The sequence below is a fragment of the Canis aureus genome, chromosome 24 (assembly GCF_053574225.1).
Source record: "Canis aureus isolate CA01 chromosome 24, VMU_Caureus_v.1.0, whole genome shotgun sequence".
In the NCBI taxonomy this organism is placed as follows: Eukaryota; Metazoa; Chordata; class Mammalia; order Carnivora; family Canidae; genus Canis; species Canis aureus.
In genome coordinates, this window is record NC_135634.1 from 13,222,248 (window position 1) to 13,243,193 (window position 20,946).

At 47.4% G+C, this 20,946-nt stretch overlaps 1 long non-coding RNA gene across 1 annotated transcript in view; it reads right to left on the minus strand.

The window, feature by feature from the left end:
* Positions 1–7,843: 7,843 nt before the first annotated feature.
* Positions 7,844–20,946, minus strand: part of LOC144296446 (uncharacterized) — a 32,495-nt gene continuing 19,392 nt past the window's right edge. Inside the window, exons 2-3 of the long non-coding RNA XR_013363564.1 lie at positions 19,691–19,832; positions 7,844–9,179 (exon numbers count right to left, since the gene is read on the minus strand). This is a non-coding gene — a long non-coding RNA (uncharacterized LOC144296446). The remainder of the gene's footprint in view (positions 9,180–19,690; positions 19,833–20,946) is intronic.

Here is a 20,946-nt window from a genome sequence, read left to right on the forward strand (position 1 = left end):
GTGATGCAAACCAGCCTTGGGGAAACAATCCGGTGGTGGGTTTCGGAGGATCATCACCGGGGCGAGACTGGAAGCCGGGGGTTGTCAGGAGGATTATTGGATTAGCCCACGGCTGTAGTGACGTGTCTGCGCCGCCCTCCTGGACTGAAGTGCCCCCTTCCTGCCCTTCTGGCCTCCCCCTAGGCCAACCCCCCTTCACCCTTAAGATCGGCTGAGGCTCTCCCCGCCGGGAAGCTCCAGCCCGGCTCCCAGGGCGGCCCTTCGGCAGTCGAACCCACAGAACTGCATTCACTTGTTTTAAACAGGTCTGTCTCCTTTCTAGACAGTTGGCAGCCTGAGCCCAGAGGCTGTTTTACCCATTTTGTAACCCCGGGGCTACAGGTGAGCGGCTGCAGGAGGGAATGAAGGTGGGCGCTGCTGACAGCCCAGCTCAGGGATCCAGGGATGCGCCAGGTGGAAGAGGTCCTCCCCTCCCCTGCCGACCACCCCCAGAACCGCCTCGCCGCCCACCTCGGCGACAGGGACCCTGCAGGGGCAAGTGAGCAGAATGGTAACCCACCGGTGTTCGGCGGCCGCCGGTGAGGGACCTGCTGGCAGGACCCGGAGCTGTGGCCGTGCCAGGATGAAACCAGCAAATTCTCACCGGCTCCGCGCCACCTACCGGGGCCACCTGCCGGGACCCAGGCCAGGACACTTTCCTGCCTGGGGATCAGCACTTTTCTTCTTTCTTTCTTTCTTTCTTTCTTTCTTTCTTTCTTTCTTTCTTTCTTTCTTTCTTTCTTTCTTTCTTTCTTTCTTTTTTTCTTTCTTCTTTCAGATTTTACATATTTATTCATGAGAGGCACAGAGAGAGGCAGAGATATAGGTAGAGGGAGAAGCAGGCCCCCTGAGGGGAGCCCGATGTGGGACTCGATCCCAGGACCCGAGATCACACCCTGAGCAGAAGGTAGGCACTCAGCACTGAGCCACCCAGGCATCCCCTAGTGCTTTTCTTTACAAGGCAAATAGTAATCACTCTTTATACCTCATATCATCTGTGCTTCTTATATAAGTCACCATTTACCCGCTTGTCACTTCTACGTGTGTACTACTGGCTTGTCACACGCCTGAACACCGTGTATCACTGACACCATTCAGCATCTACCAGTACCTGCACTTTGTCCAATGGATGCTCGTTGAGTCCCGGAAATCACAGGGAACATCTGCGGTATTTCCATCTCTGGGAAGAAGCAGAGCACCAAAAAGAAGAAAACTCCAGAACTGGATGTGGTCTTAACTAGCACACACAAGACCTGTTTCCCTAGTTACCTAGCTTTGAAGCCTCCCCGCCTGGGAGAGGAAATCCCTGCGTGGAGCGATCAGTCTCATCCCAGCTCTATGAACTGTTGGCCGTGCCACCTTGAGCAAGTTACTAACCTCTCTGAGCCTCAGCACCACCTGTCAGACTAACGTAATCACAACCTCCCACACGGGGACAGTGTGCAAAAAGCTCTTAGCAGAGCACTTCACAGCACTCCAGACGGGAGCTGTTCCTCTCGCCCGTGGGCACCTTCCTCACTAGCTCCTGTCTCCAAATGTTCGGTCCACAGCTGGGATGAGGCTGTTCTGGACGGCGCCCACTCACAGCTGACAAGAACTGTGCATCACAAAATCTCTTTCAACCTAGAACATAACATCTTAAGTGGAACACGATGAGGTTTTAAGCAGATCTGTAAGGTGGTTTCTTTTCAATTATTATCAAACAGGAAACTGGGGTTTGGGATTCTCTTGCCATGACTCCAGCTTTCCTCTGTTCAACCCAGTGTTCAACCAGGGGCGACCTCTCCGTGACACCGTCCTCGAAAGGCTGGAGTCACGCCTCCCGAATCCACATCTCTCCCTGAGAGATGTCTGGTTCACCCCTGCCCCTCAACATCATTGACCCTATTTGCTTTCTCAAGCTGAACAGTATGAGCGTGAGCCTGGGTGTCAAACGGCCCAGTGGCGCCTGGGAGCTCGGGCACAACCGAAGCATCGAGAACACGCAAAACCAGAGGACTCTCGGCAAATATTTATTAGATGCATTACACTGAAGGCACAGGCCTTGACTATAGCCCTCTCTGGAAAATAATAATTATTTCCCCAGCCGGTAAGTCAGCTTGTGTTTATCGTCCGCATATTTTCTAACCAAGATATGTTATGGTTTCCCTTTATGGTGGTTAATGCTCAGCACGCCAATTACTTTGGATTTATTCCATTTGACATCATCTCCTAAATTGGATTTCTGCCTCTTTGTGCCCTGATAACTCCTCCAAGCATCTGTTTTATTGCTTCTGTTTGTAATACCTGAAGCCATGCACTTATTACTCAAATCATTCCTCTGCTTTCCCGTTTCTGTGCAAGGGAAGAGCTGGCACAAATCTTCTTTGGCACACAAGATGCATGACTTATCTCGCCTTCCTGGTTGCAAAATACTCTCTTCTGACAAGACTTTGCCCAGAGGCTACAACACCAGGGCAAGCCAACGGCGTCTGCTTTTCAGACACTCGGTGAGGATGGTATAATCTTTCCAGGACACATCCCTCAGCTGGGTGGTTGCCTCCTGGGTGGGCTCTTCTGCTTCCCATATGTCTCCCCCACACCAGGTCTTCTTTGGGGGCCATGAGGTCAACAGAATCAGCATCACAGACAGAGGCAGCCAGTGGGGGACCAGACCCTGAGTCTGGCATCATCAGCCTTGTGACCCAGGACGAACAACCTAGCCTTCTCGGCTCCATTTCCTCTCCAGCAAAGTGAGACTAATAAAGAGAACCAACCTTGAAAGGTGGATGACAAATTAGAAATAATTATGTTAAGTCTGGATTTCTCCAGGCCATGCCAGCTAAGCCTTATTTTCAGTGCCCCCCAAAACAGTAACCCTTGGCATGATCATGTGGACCTTCCCTCCCCAACAAGTGCTTTTCTGGCTAACTCTGGTCATGCCCTAGCAGAGACCCACATGTCCTCATGAACAGCACCCAGTTATGGCCTGGTGTTGGCCATCCCTTCCCCTCTGCTTTGGCCTACTTTGGGGGGATGGGAAGATAAGGCCACTGTTGCCCCCAAAGCCTCGAGGACGCACAGAACTGAAGCCCCAGAAGAAACCCAAAGATCCAATGTTGACGAGAACATGGGTGCCACCTCCCATGGCTGCTGAAGTGGCTGGCCCCACTGTTGAGGCCATCCTCTGGATTGTAGGGGGCAGTTCTTTCTGTGCCCACTGGCTATTTCCACTCTCTTCTACTGAGGCTACGTTCAGGGTGGGCAGGAAGATGACAGGTGATAGATCCCAGTGGTTCTTAGAACACACTCTTTCTCTCCCACTCTAACCCATTCATTCACTTAATCCAACCACTACAGCCCCAGTACCTACTATTACCAGGCATTGTGCTCTGCCCTGGGGATACAATGGTGAAGAAAATCAGGGCAGTCCTTGGCCCCATGGAGCTCAGGCTGGTGGGGGACAGCGTGGTAAGTGTTCTCATAAGGAGTGCAGGGTGCAGGCACCTTGAGGTTAGGGAACACTTCCCAGAGGTCCCCCCTAAGCAGCCTCCTTGCGGGCACCCCATGGCTCCCATAGGCAAGTCAGACTGTCCTCTGTCCTGGGGAGGCCCTGCACAGGCTTGAACTGGATGCCTGAAGCACACATGCAAAAGTGCCCAGCGTGGTGCCTGGCCCAGAGCAAGGCAGTGAAAGAGAAAAGGGAACTTTTTTTTACTTACGGGCTTTTAGCCAATGATAAGGGACTTGTATGATTAGTTGATGGTCATTTGCCAAACAGTCCTAAGATGGGCTTGGGTGAGGTGGTGCTAGGGAGTGGACACAAAGGTGGAGTGAGAGAAGTCACATGCAGGGGACCCAAGGACACACTTCCCTTGTGGCTACTGGAGTTCCCATAAAGGATTATGAATCTTTCTTGCAGTTTTATTCTGCTGAAGGAATAGCAGTAACTTGCCTTTTCTGTAGCAAGAAGTTTTTTTTTTATCTTCCTCTTATTCCTTTTGTTTGCCTCTTTATGTTTTCCTGTCCTCCAACATCCTTTTCTTTCTTCACTTGAAAGTAAAGCAAATTAAACAGGATCAAAATCCTCTGTAAAGAGGCATCTTGATCCACCAGCAGCTCCAGAGCAAAGGGAAATTTGCATCTCTTCAATTCCTCATAATTATTCATTTCCTTTCTCTTCCCCATCTTGAACATAATGGCTGCATGAATCGTTTTTCCCTAGATAAGAACTTGAAACCGTGAAGCTGCCAGCAATGACTCAGCTCTCTTTTCCAGACTCGTCAGTGTCCGTGAATTTTTGACGGAGCATTCCTGAGAGGTAGAGCTATGCCAGCCCAAAGGGAAGAACGGCAGCAGATGCACTGAGCAATATTCTTCCAAAAGCATATTGTCATGCCATGACCGTTTTTCTGTTTAATATTTATCACCCACTTATAGTGCATTTGGTGTTAAGTGGAGCCATTAAAAAGTTCAAAATCAATCCTAATAACAATAATTGCTCCTATCTGCAGTTTATCCTTTAAAGTTTGGTTTTACCTGCTTTTACAGATTGTGAGGTTAAATGGCTTGATCAAATGGCCCACCCAGGGTTGGAGCCTGCTTCCTTAGAAGGCAGCTCCTGATTGACCATCAAATGGAAGTCACAGACTCGCCCATACCCAACCCCCCAAACTAGAGCCTTCCTTGCTGTTGTCATGGTAACGTTATGATCCGCTTCATTTAAAAAAAAAAAAAGTGACTTTTTAATGCCAGTCACTGTCTTTAACTCAGACCTGTCCCAAGCTGCAGACTTGTAGATAGAGTCCCTTCCTGGGCACTGCTCTGTGACGTCACCTCAAATTCAACCCGTCTAGAGCTAAACCAGAATCACCCGCACTAAAACCTGTGCCCCCCAGCAGCTTCCTGAGCTTAGAGCTCAGAGTTCTGGCAGCAGCCGCCTCAGGGAAGGAAGGAGTTGGACCAATGGTCCCTTCTCAGGGCATTACCCGCACCCCAGCGAACCCACACCAAACGCTATATATACAGTCAAATGAACTTGGAAAGATTCAGCTCTACCCGTCCTGTCTCACTGACGTCCATTAGTTCACCACCCGAGAGTGGGACAACTAGTCTAGGGCAAGGCCGACTCTCTTCTGTTGTGTGGGTGAGCCTATCCTTGTCACCCTCAAGTACAATGGAGCTGGAAGATGGGGTGCCTGCTCACACCCTGGAAAGGAGGGACAGGAATTAAATTGGTGGAACAGCAACTTTTAAGAGAAGACCAGCAAGGGCTAAGTGTGTTGTGCCCCGCAAACCTTCGTATCGGCTGCCTGCGTGAAAGTCAAAGTCACTCAAGGAAAAGTATTGCTTATCACGGAGAAGTGTCCAGGACACAGGGGAGCCTCGAAAGCTGTGCCACCCCGGAACTCTGGACAGCTCCTGGCACAGAGTGAACTGGCCAGGGTGAATCCTTTTCTCACGGACCCACAGGCAGATGGTGGTGCGGACCGTGAAAGATGGAAGAGAGATGCGGTGGGGGGAGAGAGAACAGAAGCTGGTCTGGAGAATTCCAAAAAGGCAGCTCTGGCCCCTGAGAAATCTGTCAGCAATGGCCTCAGTACCCACTTGTGTGAGGCCCGATGGCCCCCACCTACCCCTCTGCACTATTGCAAAGTCCATCCGGAGCCCCAGAAATGCCTCTGCAGCCATGAATCCCAACGCAAACCCAGCCTTTGATGCCAGGCCAAATCCCTCCAACCTCCCTGGCTCTACCTTGGACTGACATTGCAACTCTCCAGTCCTCGCCTGCGGGCCTACGGAGCAGCCAGCATAATCTCCAGGGATGCTTTTACCTACCCTCTCTGGCGGTGGCTTTTCCTGTCAGCTTTACCCTCCCCAAACAAGAAGTTTAGAGAGGAGTGCAAGACCAAAAGCTACACAGGTAACATCCAGAGCAAAGCTCTCCCCGAGGCCTGAGCCATGAGGACAATCTCAAAGCCAGCTCCCCTCTGATATTTAGAAACTCCCCACAAAAGAGATTTGCTTTGATTTGCTCAAGGAGAGGAACATGTGGGGCTGAGGCGTATCTGAATTCTTAGAGGGTCGCTGCATAAGCAGCTTAAGAAGCCCAGGGAGGCTGGTGCATGTGATGGACCAGCATCCAGCACCCACTCTGCCCTCCTGCCAACGTGCCCCCCAGGACGGTAGAGGCTGGAGCGAGACACGCTCCTGACAGCCGACGTTGGCAATGTGGTTTTGCTCTGGGCAGACTGTTTGGAGGTAAGGCGGGGGTCACACTGGCGGTGCCCACGGCGCCTGGTGACAATCGCAGCCATGGAGTCGCCGGGCTTTTCTGCCACAGGGCCAGCAGACGCTGCCACACCTCTAGCATCTTGTCGTGAAGCTCACAGGTGTCCAGGGAGGAAGGACACTGGGCAGTGATGTGGCGGGGGCAGGATGATTCAAGAACCAGCCTAAGCTCATGGCACCTTTTTGATTGTGACCTAGACCATTGTGAAGCTAGAGGCTGCCCGCTTTTTGAAAGACCAGTCCTGGGGTGTGACCCACTTTATAATCCACTGCTTTCGAAGAGATTTCATCTCCTTTACTGGATCCCTTTCTGATGAAACTCATTCGAGAGGATTCTGTCCTCTGCAAGTTAACTCTGACCATGCAGGATCTGAAAACCACAAAGCTCATGTGTGCAAAGAAGAAATTTGAGAGGAAAAGGAATAATGTATGCTGTGCTGCATGTATGTCTAGTTTAGAAAATCGCTTGTTACACCACAAATATATGAGCATTCAAAAAAGCATTTTGTTTAAAGATAGTCATTATGCAGTAGATAACTCAGTCAGCACCATGTCCAAGTGATCAGAATTACTGTCCCCACACAGGAGCAGATGGACACTGGGTGCCTTCAGCTGGGAGACGTCGAGAAGGACATAATGTCACTTGCACCATCTCTAGTGGGGAATGCACAATCTCAATCTAATCATGAGGAAATGCCAAGCAAACCCAAGACGAGTGGCATTCTATTTAAAAGGTAGGGAGAGAGGCAATGATGAATAATTGAATTCTTTAAAAATGTTGCTGTCAGGATGCCTGAGTGGCCCAGCGGTTGAGCACCTGCCTTTGGCTCAGGGCGTGATCTCAGATCCCTGGGTTCGAGTCCCATGTCCGGTTCCCTGCATGGAGCCTGCTTCTCCCTCTGCCTGTGTCTCTGTCTCTCTCTCTCTGTCTCTCATGATTAAATAAATAAAATATTTTTTTAAAATGTTGCTGCCATCAAAGGTAAAGGCTGAGAAGATATTCCAGATTAAAGGAATCTACAGAGATATAACAACTAAATATAATATCTGGCCATAGGCTGGAGTCTGTCCTGGAGTTGGAGACATGCCATAAAGCACATTCATCAGGCAACTGACAAAATTTGGGAAATGAAGAGTAGGATTAAGTTTAAAGTATGAACCAATGTCAATGCATGAGGCTGATGACTGGTTTTATGTAAAAGAATATCCTTGTTCTTAGCAAACACATGGGAGTATTTAGAAGCAAAGTTCCTTGGTGTATGCAACTTACTCCCAAATGGTCTAGCAAAAAAAAAAAAAAAAAAAAAAAAATTGAGAGAAAGAGAAAGAGGGGGCCAGGTGACAAAGAAAATAAAAGAGTAAAATGGATGGGTTAAAATGTTAACAACAGGTGAATCTAGGTAAAAGGTTTATAAAATGTTCTTTGTACTATTCTTATTTTTGCAGTTTTTCTGTGAATTCAACATTACATCCAAATAAAAAGTTAAAACAAACACCATTTCTTTTTTTTTTTTTTAAGATTTTATTTGTTCATTTAAGTGAGAGAAAGAGAGCACAAGCAGAAGGGAGAGGCAGAGGAAGAAGTAGGCTCCCAGCTGAGCAGGGAGCTGGACATGGGGCTCAATCCCAGGACCCTGAGATCACCACCTGAGACAGAGGCAGATGCCTAACCATCTGAGCCACCCAGGTGCCCCACAAATGCCATTTCTTTACCTTCATGTGTTAGGTTTTGTCAAAATTAGGATGCCTGCCTCCTCGGAGCCAGGCCAGCTCTAATTTTCTTGATTGTAATGAGAGGGAACTTCAGACGCCCCAAAGCAGAGCCCAGGACTCCTCTCCCTTTACCCCCATCAGTGCATTTCTAAGCGTTCAGGTTTATTTATGCTGCTCATGCCCTCTGTCTGAAGGTGAGGCACTGTCCTGGATTCCCTAGCAGGTACTGCTCCATCTGCACTGGACGGAGCCATAGGAGAGCTGCCCACCCCTTGCTGTGCTGTGAGTCCAAGGTAGGGTGAGCACAGTGTTTCCACCCTTTTTTTTTTAATTGCAAGGCCTTTGGTACTAATCATGATCCTCTATTACCTTTTCAAGAGAGGGAGTGACAAACCTCCTCCTAATTTTAAAGAAACATAAAACACAGACAAGCAGATTGTTTATCTCAGAACTCGGCAAGGATTTACTTCATTGTCAAGACAGCAGAGAGAATCTCAGGAAAGAAAGGCCTGGGGAAACTGATCCAAAACCAGATGCTGAAAGTAGGTTCGAGGCAATACAGTTTGAGGTTCATAGGATACAGAAGTAGATGAAGTAGGTCCAGTCGAAGAGCTGGTGTCCCCATGGGGAGGCAGAGCCTACAGGCTAAGCATCCAGCAGGGTAGGCCCAGGGCCAGTGGGCACTGCAGGGAAGCCAATCAGAAGAGGTGAGACTCAGCCATATGTCTAGGGTGAGAAAAGGCAAGGCTTTGGCTCAGAGCCTCTAGGACCCCAGGCCTGCCCCACAATAGGGTCCCAATCCCTGCTCTAGGACTGGGCCCCAATGTCAGGGCAGAGGGGCCATCGAAAGACCTTGTGCCGAGGCTGGAGTTCACCAGGACTTTTCCAGCTGCAAGGAACAGAACCCCACCATGACCGAGGGAAGCCCATGGGTTCTAGGTCATCCATGGAAGCCAAGAACAGAGTTGATGCTGGGCCCAGGAACCAAACCGGAAGATGGAATCACAGGGGAGCTGGACTGTCGCCCCTCTGGTGTTCGTCTCTGCTTCCCTCTGTAATTTGCTTCATTTCTCTCTTTCAGACCCACTTTTTCTGTTCCTCAGACCCCAAGCTGCAAACAGAAGTGTCCAACAACTTCAACATCACAGTTTAGCCACCTGGAAAAAGAGAGACTGATGTTTCAAACAGGCCCATTTGTAAGCTCCGATGCAGAGAGATGGCTCAGATATTGCAGTTTGCCCACCCCTAGATTAATTGACTCTAGAAGGAACCCTGGATGGTTGCATTGTTAAAAACTTGGTGGCCTCCATGGATAGATGGATGGATGGAAGGATGGATGGATGGATGGACAGATGGATGGAGGGGGGCTACGGCAGTTCCTAAAAAGGTGAGAGGACCATCCAAACAGAATGCGGTCCAGAAAGGGGTCTGCCAAGGCAGGCTGCAGAATTAGAGGACTTTTGTTATATATCTCTGCTTAAACGTGGCTTCTTTGGGGCTATTTTGACAAAGCTTGAGACTGGTTGTCACTGGGCATGTGATTCATAAAGAGGGTGATTAGCAACAAAAGTCTCTAACTCAAGAGACTGCTGTGAAGCCCAGGAGTGAGGATTAGGTGCTCATCTCTCTTAGGACCAGGACTTCTCCATAACATCCTTGCTCTCGCCAGTTAGGTGAGCACCTTAGGAGGAATGGGCCTCCTTGCTTGGCACCTGCCCCTCAACACCACCTGGGGTGCTCCTGAAAGAGACTCGGGGAGCTTCCCCTTGCAGGGTTGGAAACAGCCTGAGAGGCAGGCGGTGGTCGAGTTTTGCTGGGTTGTGAGAGGTTGGAAAGGATACAGTGACCTGGGGCAGAGGAGAGACCAGAGTGGCCAATGTACTGTGCTCCCAGTCAGGCAAGGCTGCCCCCCCTCCAGAGCCCAACCCAGAGAAGATTCCAGAGATGCTGGAGGTATGCCTGTAGAGAGGAGGAGGCAGAGCAACTAGAGCCAAACTATCAGGTGGCTTGACTCCTGTAGCCATCTTTGCGCCCAATGCACCATTCCCAGGTTGCATTTCTACATCTGCCCTGATAGGTAGCCATCCATCCCTCCAGTCACTCATTCATTCATTTGCCATTGAACTAACACCTTTAATTTATTTATACATCAAGCTCTGTGCTGTAGAGATGGGGCAGCAGAGACAGGTACGTAAGCCCTAATACGATCATTACTTTAAGGTCAGTATGAGCGAAGTGCCAGGGAGAGGAGAGGCTCCCAGGGGCACCTGGGTGAACTGGGGGCGGCTTCATGGAGGTTGAATTTCGAGCTGAGTTGTGAAGGACGATCGCACAGAGTGTGCTACGGCACAGCAAGCACTGAACGCTGCCTCAGGATGCCTGGGGTTTTGCCCTGAGTTTGTGACAGAGGCACCAGGGCTAGATTGAGGCAGGAGAAGTGCCCAAAGGGGCAAAATATAAAGAGACAGCCCTGTCGGGGTCACACAAGTGCAGGCTGAGTGGCCCCTTAAGTCACATGCCTCTGCTCCACCACTGCTTCCAGCCCCAGCCCTGACTCCTCCTCCAGCTTTGTCCTCTTAGCAGTCACTTCACTGGCTAGGCTCTGTTTCTTCATCCACAGGGCCCTGGGCTAGAGAGGTGGTGTAAGGACACCTCTCTCTTAAAGAGCTCATGATCTGTCCGCCCTAGCGTGGCAGGTGCGCTAGCAGACATTGCTGGGGAGTCCCAGCTAGGCGCCCAAAGAGCAGATAGAACTCCCCTCCGGCCTAGAGCCAGGGCCCGGGGCCTGGAAGAAGCATTAGCTTTTCCGTTGCCTTCTGCCTCCCCTGTGTCCTTGCAGCTCCCAGGCCTCTCTCCTCCACTTAGCATGGGAAGCAGAAGTCACCGCATCCCCATTCACGGTGAAGGAATTAGATTTCTAATAAGTTTTATGTGGGAAATGAGCTTCGTAAACACCAGACTGAGCAGTTCCACATCATAATTGAGGAAGAAAGAGCCTAAAAATTATTAAGCTCTGTGATTGGGGAAAGGAAGATGAGCCATGAGAGGAGGGCCTTCCAGGGATCAATCTGTAAGATTGCTGGGGGGCGGAGGGGGGAGGATTTCTGGCCTCTCTTGTCAAGTAAGAAGAGGATGTAGCTACTCGGAGCAATGTTTAGGGGTTATACGTCTTGTACCGGCAGCTGGCTACTGGCTCTGCTGCGCTATAATCCTTTTATCTGACTACTGAACAACCTATTTGGATGTTCCCACAAGTACCCCAAAGTCAACTTGTTCTAAACAGGACATATCATCCCTTCCAAACCATTCCCTGGCTACCCTCTCCAGCATGGACCATCTAGTCTCCCAGGAGGAAACCACAAAGTCACTAGAGGTTCTAGACAATCCCCTTGTGCTCATTCAGTGCAACACCTGTTGCTGAAGCCCTGAGGTCTATCCCCTGGGGGTTTCACAATGCCCTTGCCTCTCCATCTCCTCCACCAGTGCTCGGGTTCGAGCCTTCATCACTTCTTGCCTGGATCATACCATGGCCTCCTTACTCATCCCCCTCTTCAGCCCAGCTCTTTCCCAGACAGCCAGAGTCATCACCACCCAGATTAAGAGAGAAAACACTGCCCTTCCCTTAGAGTGGCCCATGCAGGCCTCTCTGGATGCCTCTTCTCTCTCCCTGAGAAGGAACCATGATCTTGTCTTAGTGTGCTTTTGCATTTCTATACACACTCAAGAATCAGAATCTAGGGTTCCAGAGAACAAATCCAGTTGGGTTTTTTATTTTTATTTATTTTTCATTATTTTTAAGATTTTATTTGTTTATTCATGAGAGAACAGAGACAGAGAGAGAGGCAGAGACAGAGGCAGAGGAAGAAGCAGGCTCCCTGCAGGGAGCCTGATGCAGGACTCAATCCCAGGACCCTGGGATCAGGACCTGAGCCAAAGGCAGATGCTTAACCACTGAGCCAACCAGGTGCCCCAGTTGGGTCTTTTAAATTGAGATTTTACTGACTCTCTAGATCAGTTAGGGGAAGATTGACATCTTCATAACATCGAGTCTCTGATCCACATCTGTTCGAACATGTCTGTTCCTCTGGGTCTTCTTTCATGCTTCTCAATAAAGACTATAGAAATCCTGTAAAAATTTAGCTATATTTTTTCCTAAATTTTTTGTGTTCCTATGCCATCTTCTGTTTGTTGCTATTATATCAAAATGTAACTGCTTTTATATTGATCTTGGATCCAGAGACCTTTAATTTATGTAGGTTCTGCAGAACCTACATTACTATTTGAACAGTATCACCAAAAGTGTTCCTTGATGAATAGGTATTTACACAACATTTTAAGGTTCTGCAGTCAAACAAGCTAAGAGGAAATTGGTCTGGTGTCTATGACAGCTTGGCCATCTGACCTGCTGAGGAGGTGTCACGGGAGGGGGGAATAACTACCTGGGCGTCACAGGGATTTTTCTGAGCCCTCCTCTGGGTCCCACACTGAGCAGGGTCCTACAGATACTGTCCTGCTCTCAAGGGGATCTCCTTACAACCTGGTAGAAGTTAGAATTTTTATTTCTCTGCCATACCACAGAGATTTCTCCTCTGAGCACTCTGTGATCCTACCTTCCCAAACAAATCCTTCAGATCTCTTTTTACTGTTTCTATGTGCTTCCCCTGATTTGGTGTCATTCCAATCTTTTGCTCTTCTTCTAGACTTTGGCTTTCAGGCCATTGGAGCCACTTAGCCCAGAGGCTCAGAGAACCAGACGTGCCAGGGAATGTGGCCCCCTCCCCACTTCTGGTTAACTAATGAGTGACTGCAGCAGTGTGCAAATCCTGCTCCTTTGCTTCAGTCCAGATGACTCTGAGGGGACTTACACTCCAGAACCCTCTGTGGGAGCAGGCCAAGGCCAGGCATATGCACAACCCCTTTCTGTCTTGTCTTATTTTTCTTTCCTGTTCTCCAGCTTCCACTGGGAACTGTTCCTTAAAAACTATTTGTCTCATGGGGCACCTGGTGGCTCAGTGGTTGAGTATCTGCCTTCAGCTCAGGTCATGATCCCAGGGTCCTGGGATCGAGTCCCATATCAGGCTTCCCACAGGGAGCCTGCTTCTCCCTCTGTCTATGTCTCTGCCTCTCTCTGTGTCTCATGAATAAATAAATGCAATCTTTAAAAAAAAAAACTATTTGTCTCTGAGTTTATTTCTTTCATTTACTTATTTGATCCATTCTTGGTCTTCACAGGAGACCCAAATGGGTGGACATCTCTAGGTGTACAATTTAGCATGCAACCATGCAGTAGAATTTTCCACTCTATGATTCAGAGCAGGAATTTAATACAAGTAATGGGAGAGCTAAGGAACCAAGCAGGGATAGTGGAGGCAACTGGAAGTCCTTGAAGCAGAAGGCATGGCCACTCCTAACAGAGGGACAGGGTGAGGAAATGGTGTTAGCAGACCCCTGGGCTAAACCCCCAGAGGGCCTGTCTGAAGTCCAGAGTGGCCCCAGCAGCCCCAGCTGAGAAAGGGACAGGGAACAGAAACCAAGTGGGAGCAATGGGCAGAAAAGTGATGAGAGGTGACTGTAGGGAACAGAAGTACTTCTAGAGAAATCTGGCTGCCCCACCATGGAAACATTTTTTTTTTTCTTCTAGTTGAGAACATCTCCCTGTTGAGAGAACGCTCCTGGAGAGGTTTACTGGCTGTAAACCCATCCCTCGGTTGGTCCATGTCACAGAACCTGGAGGCCCGAGAAGCATGCCCAACTGGGCCAGGATGTTGTGTGAAGTGGCACAGAATCTCCACCTGGGTTTAGCATCCCTGTCTGAATTAGGCCCCCAGTGGGTCTTGGGTGGGCTGTGGGGGGTGGCACAGACTAGACTAGAGTGATTCCAACAAGAGTTTGATAGCCAGCTCAGAGAGCATCCTGCTAATTCTCCCTGTGCCCGTGCCAGCCCTGCAAGCTCCCAGGTGTAGCAGTTTATAATTGTATTTGACTAAACGATTACAAGTCAGAGAGAAAAGGTGAGCCTACAAGGAAATAGGCAGCGCCCTCAATGAATTCAACTCTGGTCCCCCATAGGTGAAACAGAAGGTAAAAGTCCAGGGACAAGAAGTAAGGCCATGAGGTCCAGCCATACCTCTCCACATGCAGAGCCCCGGAAGCTGTCAATGAGGGGCCAAAGCTTACACAAGGCGTTAGCCATTCAAAGAAAGAGCAGAGAAGGGCCTTCCAGGCAGAACAATGGCCTGGAAATGCTCTTTACTGACAAAGTGTTCAATTCTTCTGGTCCTGACTGAGCCCACTGTACACGAGGGGCTCATTCTCTTGGGGCTGAACAAACTTGACTTTTAAATGAAATTGCCTGGTCGCACACACTATTTAGTACAAGTATGTTCCTAGTGGTCTTTGGCTGGAAGATGTTGACAAACCATGATGAGTCATACATGTTACAAATTGTTTTTTTTTTTTTTTCATTTATTTATGATAGTCACACACAGAGAGAGAGAGAGGCAGAGACATAGGCAGAGGGAGAAGCAGGCTCCATGCACCGGGAGCCTGACGTGGGATTCGATCCCGGGTCTCCAGGATCGTGCCCTGGGCCAAAGGCAGGCGCTAAACCGCTGCGCCACCCAGGGATCCCCATGTTACAAATTGTTATATCTTCCCACTGCATTGAGTATTTTACAAATATGTGATTGGTAAAACAGTGATCAGTACTTCTTTATCCCTAGGAATGCTTTTTGCCCTAATGTCTATTTGGTCTGGTATAGCCACCCCAACTTTATTTTGGTAAATATGCACTTGATGTGGCAGGCCCACCCCACCCGCATAGATATCCACATCCTAATCCCTGGAACCAGTGAATATGATACCTTTCATGGCAAAAGGGATTTTTTGCAGATGTGAGTACACTAAGGATCTTGAGATGGGAGACAATTATAAGTTATCTGGGTGGGCCCAATGTCATCACAATGGTCAGAATAAGAAAAGGGAGTAGAGGGGAAGGCAGTGTGATGAGGAAGGGAGGCAGAGAGTGGAGTGAGGCTCTTTGCAGATGGATGAAGGGGCCACAAGCCAAAAGATACAGGTGATTACTAAACACTGAGAAAGGCAAGGAAGCAGATCTCTTCTCAGAGCCTCCAGAAGGAAGCAGCGCTGCTGACACCTTGACTTTAGCCCAAGAAAATTAATTTGGGACTTCTGAAGTCCAGAACTGTAAGAGAATACATTTTTGTAATTTTAAGCCACCACGTTTGCAGTACTTTGTTACAGTGGCAACAGAAAACCAATATGCCCAGTACTCACAATTTCTCTGGGCCCTCACAACTTCCATCTGAGGTAATTTTCCTTCTGCCTTAAAGTCAACCTTTTGAATTTTCTTCATTGAGAGTCTTTTGGTGATGGCTTTTTTCAGTTTCTGTTTGTTTGGGAAAAGATTTTTTCCCCACTCACAAATTAGGGAACTGATCCAACATACATTTCCTGGAGACTGGCTTCCTTCATTTGCTGATCTTCCTTGGGGATGAATTCCAGCTATTTGCTTCCATACGGACTCTTTTATGGTTGAGGATGTATCAGCAAATGCCTTCCGTGTACAAATACTTTCTCCCAGTCTACGCACAGGATAAGGATTGTATATCTGACTTTGTTTGGGTGAATGGGGCCCTGTGATTAGTTCTAGTGACAAGTAGAAATTTTCTGTTTCTTGGTGATAAACATTTCATTGCTAGTGTGAGCCTGTAGAGATCTCTTTTTCCCTCTTTAGCAACAGGGAACAAGGAAGGCAAAAGAAGGTCTTAAGCCTGGGTTCCTGAGTGGCTTCAATGAACAGAATTCCCCGTCATTTTGCAATGGACAGGTAGTAAGAGCAAGAAATAAACTTTTCTTGGAGCTGTTTGTTGTCACAGCAAAGCCTAGCCTGGCTTGACTGATAGAATGCTCTTGGTTATTATATCTGTAGTTTTGTTTCTTCTTTCAGATTCAATCACACTGAAATCTTTAGGAAAATCAAAGGTAATTATGCCACAGATTGCCTTCTCAGAGTTCTAAGATCTGAGCAAAAGAGGGAAAAAATAGCACTTTATGCTGCCATGTGGTTTTAGAAAGGAATGTAGAAAATTGACTTTCTATTCCAGAATGTTCTTTGCAATGTTCATTGTTGTTCCTTTTGTAGAGCAGTAGGCAATCATGTTAAACATGAAAATAACACACAAAGGTTTTTGTTTATATTTCATAACTGATTTTCAGTATCATTATTAGGATTTTGTAAATATTTTAGTAATATGTGTATTTGCTGTATTCCTTCATGGAATTTTATTAAAATCCAATTTTTTCCAAAGAAACACATTCCTATTTAATGATGCAAGTCAATGGAAAAATAAGGTGTGACACTCCAAAATTCACTTTACGGGTCACTTTTAAGTGAAGAGATGCAATCCTAGTTTACATATACTCAGAAGTAATCAGTTGCTACTCCTAGTACTAATGCACACCTACTAATACTCCATCATATTCCCCATGGGTGAAGACCAGCAAGTCCAGTCACACCTCAGTTGAGGTACTTTGGAATCACAGGCAGAAGAGGGAGCAAGACTTTATAGGTCCCTGTTCTCTCTGCATCCTTCAGAGAAAAGCCTGATGGGCAGGGGGCCAAGAGTGGATTCAGCCATAGGGCTGGGTTCCAATGCCATGAGAGGGAACATGATAGCAGCCTTTCTCAGGGCCTCAAGTGCCAGCCAGAGTGAGCTTGGGTGCCAGATTTGGAGGTCTTCCAGCTCCTAAGGAAGTTGGGAGCCCCATGCAACAGAAAATTGACAATGGGTTTAGCTTCATCCATTGGGAGAGGTGGAGTCATGAAGAGGATACTCATCAAACAACCTGACTGCCATCTCCACACAACCATCTATTAAGTGCCCACCACAGGCCGGACAAAAAACTAGGTGCTCTACACTTGCTAGTTCTTACCTTCACTATAACCTTTTGAGACAGATATAATTATTCCCAATTTTACAGATGAGGGGAATGAGGCTCTAGGAAAGTTTGGTTACTTATCCAAAGTTAGTTGACTTGTAAATGGTAGAATCAGGATTCAAATCAGGTTTGCTCTTTTCTCTGTGTTTTACTGTATCCTGATATAATATTAAATAAATACGACGAGAAAAGGGTACCTGAAAATATAATTCACAGTATTTTAAAATCACGTAGCTTTTTTTTTTAGTTACATAGCTTTTTAAATAACCAGGATAAACATCAAACTATGTCTTCAAAATGGACCCTCCCTTCCTCTAGCCAAGACACCAATAATAATGGCACCCCCCTCTGTTGCTTTTGGCCAAAGAGTGGCACTTGAAACATTGGAGAGAACCTAATGCTTTGCATTGGTTTTGGAAAGATCTCAAAAATTTGAGAATGTGGAGGTGGTGTGTGTGTATGTATTGCAAGGAGGGATTGCCAGAATTGGAATCAAAGGGAGTAGTGAATGGTCTTGACTACTTTGGGGCTTTAGGTAACTCTAAATCAAAGGGTCCCCCCAGAAAATCCAGGGCCATTCAGATGGCCTTAAATACTTTGAAATGAAGTATAGTACCCAAGACATAGTAAGAAATCATCAGAACCTCCTAAATTGATCCATCAGGTTCTCTGAGACACTTGTAGCTGGTAACCATACCCAGAGTGAATTTGAACTCCCTCAGAATTCAGGGCTTCAAGCTTAGGGCCAGTGACCTCCAATAGCTGAGGGTCCAGCCAGAGGGGGCATCTCCCCACCTGCCACAGGCAACTGTGTTCTTTAGAAAGGAGCAAGGGGCAGGAGCTCCAGGCACTGTTAGCTATAGCCTGCTCTTCTCATGCCTCAGAGCTCCATACATGAGAAAAATAAACTGGGTCATCGCTGCTGGCATAGGGACATTGTGTCAGGTTCCAGAGAAAAAAAGATAGGCTTTAATATAGCAGGATGATCTGTCATCATTTACTGGAGGCTAATTATAAGCCCGAAACCAGAACATCACCAATTTTGGAATCTCCTCAGAGGATAGCAGAGAGCTGACAAAGGCTAGCTTTCAGCTTAACTTTGGGCAAATGGTCCAACATGCTGTGGCCTACATTCCTCAGCTACAAAATAAGAATATCTAACGACTTCTTTGAAAGTGGGCCACAATAACATTTTGAAGGGTGGTGTATAAACATGGCGCTGTAGAATCATGTACTCTCGGAAGCCTGACAAGAGCATGTGGTTCATTCTCTACTTGCAGATGAGCACTTGCTTATATGGTCCAAGCAGATGAGTGGCTATTCTCATTTTCAGTGCTTCCAAGCACAATTCACATTGTTGTTAGTCTATTTTGATAGTCAACAGCATAAGAAATCCCTCCCTATGTTGTCTTAATTTCCACAGACTGCATCCTCTGAACAACCTCTTCTTTTTTTTTTTAATTTTTATTTATTTATGATAGTCACAGACAGAGAGAGAGAGAGACAGAGACACAGGCAGAGGGAGAAGCAGGCTCCATGCACCGGGAGCCCGATGTGGGATTCAATCCCCGGTCTCCAGGATCGCGCCCTGGGCCAAAGGCAGGCACTAAACCACTGCGCCACCCAGGGATCCCTGAACAACCTCTTCTATCATTCTTGGGCATTCCTGATACCCTTGTTGGACTCACTGTGCTGAGTTAGGATGTCCTTTCTGTTGCTGCCCCAGGTAAAGGCCATGCCTCCAAGGCAGGAAGTCAACATGTCCTCTGGAGGGAAGAGATAATCCCAAGATCTGCTGAGTGAAGTAAGTCAGTCGGAGAAGGACAAACATTATATGTTCTCATTCATTTGGGGAATATAAATAATAGTGAAAGGGAATATAAGGGAAGGGAGAAGAAATGTGTGGGAAATATCAGAAAGGGAGACAGAACGTAAAGACTGCTAACTCTGGGAAACGAACTAGGGGTGGTAGAAGGGGAGGAGGGAGGGGGGTGGGAGTGAATGGGTGACGGGCACTGGGGGTTATTCTGTATGTTAGTAAATTGAACACCAATAAAAAATAAATTAAAAAAAAATCCCAAGATCTTCAGCAGGAAAGAAGGACATGGGGAGAGGGGAGAAAATCCTGGCTCTCAGGGCCATAATCCCCCAGGTGTAGACCTTGAAGGCTCTAAACATATGTAAAGGACTCTCACAAGAGTTATCAAAAGGTCTCTGTCTTCTGGAGGTGGTCCAGGAGCTAGGTCAAGAGGTGTCCTTGGGAAGGACCTCGGGACAAACAGGTGACAGCTATATGTCCTAAACCAGACTATCAGGGCATATTGCTAAATGTTGTCCCCAAGATTTCACTCCAGATCTCCCTGGGACAAGCATTCTTTGCACCCTTCTCTTGGAAGGGTGATTTGTTGAAAATTTCGGGCAGCATCGTATCATAGAATTTCTTCTCTGAGAATATTTGGTGTTGTCCCTATTCATCATGCTGGCCAGATTTTTCCTTGTCCTTCTCTAATCTCTTCATTCATTCAATAAGCATTTGCTGAGCACCTACAGTGGGCTAAGTGCAGGATCTAGCTGTGGGCACAGTACACCTGGTATCTGTCCTCAGATTACAGTCAATAAAGACCAGACTCTTCTGTCCCTGAGATGATTTTATTTTCTTTGAGCACCTTTGTTAAGCATTTAGAAAAAGATAAAAGTTAAAACTTACCAGGATGACCTGAAAATTCATGGAGCATTCCATATTTTTTGCCCCACATTGGGCTCCCTGCTCAGTGGAGAGTCTGCTTCTCCCTCTGCCTCTCCTCCTGCTCATGCTTGTGTACTCTCTTTCTCTATCTCTCTCTTTGTCTCTGAAATAAAGAAATAAATAAAATATTTAAAAAATAAGTTAAAACTCGTCTAAAATGAGGGCTTGGAATAATCTTTTAGTGCTAATTACCCATATTGTTCTGGCCAAATTCCTCTGTAGCCTTCTGAGTGAATGTGGCACTGTATAGGTGGGAGTGGTGCCCAGGCACGGGCTTCAGGAATTTCCACCAGGTTAGGAGTAGCATGCGCTATATGTTGGGTGTATTCCCAGACAGAGCCCCCCAGATGTTGTGATACAGTTACCCACCAAAAGGGGAAAAAAATACTGGGGGAATCAAGCTACCAGACTAGGAAAGCTGGTTGTTTTCCTTCCTTTTATCTGTTTCTTAAGAAAAAGAATTCTTTTTTTAAAAAAATCCAAGCACATCCAATATAATCAGCCTGACAAACTATAGTATTATACCCTGACTAGCTAGTGTCAGGCAAAGAACCAGGCTCGAGCATCAGAGAATTTCTCCCTGAACCTCTTGAATCACAGCATCTGCCGTGTTTTGTTTGCTGTCACCTCAGCATTTTCACTTCATCGGGCTCTAAACCAGTCCCTCCTACACGGAGCTAGAGGCAGCTGGTAGAGTGTGTGCCAGGGCACCAGGAGGATTCTTATTTCAGAGGGAACAAATGTGTGATCAAAATCTTACACAACTGCAGCCTATCCTGAAAAATCTACCTGCTTGTGTCACCGCTGGGTGGGCGTTCCCAGGAGCAGCTGACACTTTCCACAATAGCAGCACTATTTCATGAAATTGCGTCTCCTGATTTCATTCCCACCTAAACATCACTGGCTCATAACACCAGTGACGGTGGAGAGACAATTGTTCCCTCCCACCCCACCTTCAGCTTCGTCACTGCAAGAGATTTATATATGCGTGATCTCTCTCGCCTCCAAATATAATAAGGGAGGGAATCTGAAGGGTATTGCCATAACATCTGCTCACTGCCACATCCCGTCGGGTTTCCTTTCCCTTTAGTCTAATGAATAATGTTTGTCATTTTCTTACTCCCACTCAAAAATGCTCATGCTTAAGTTATTTTTATAGTTTCCCATAGAAACCATACTCATTTTCCAGAACAACCTCCCTCCAATATTTTGCCAAG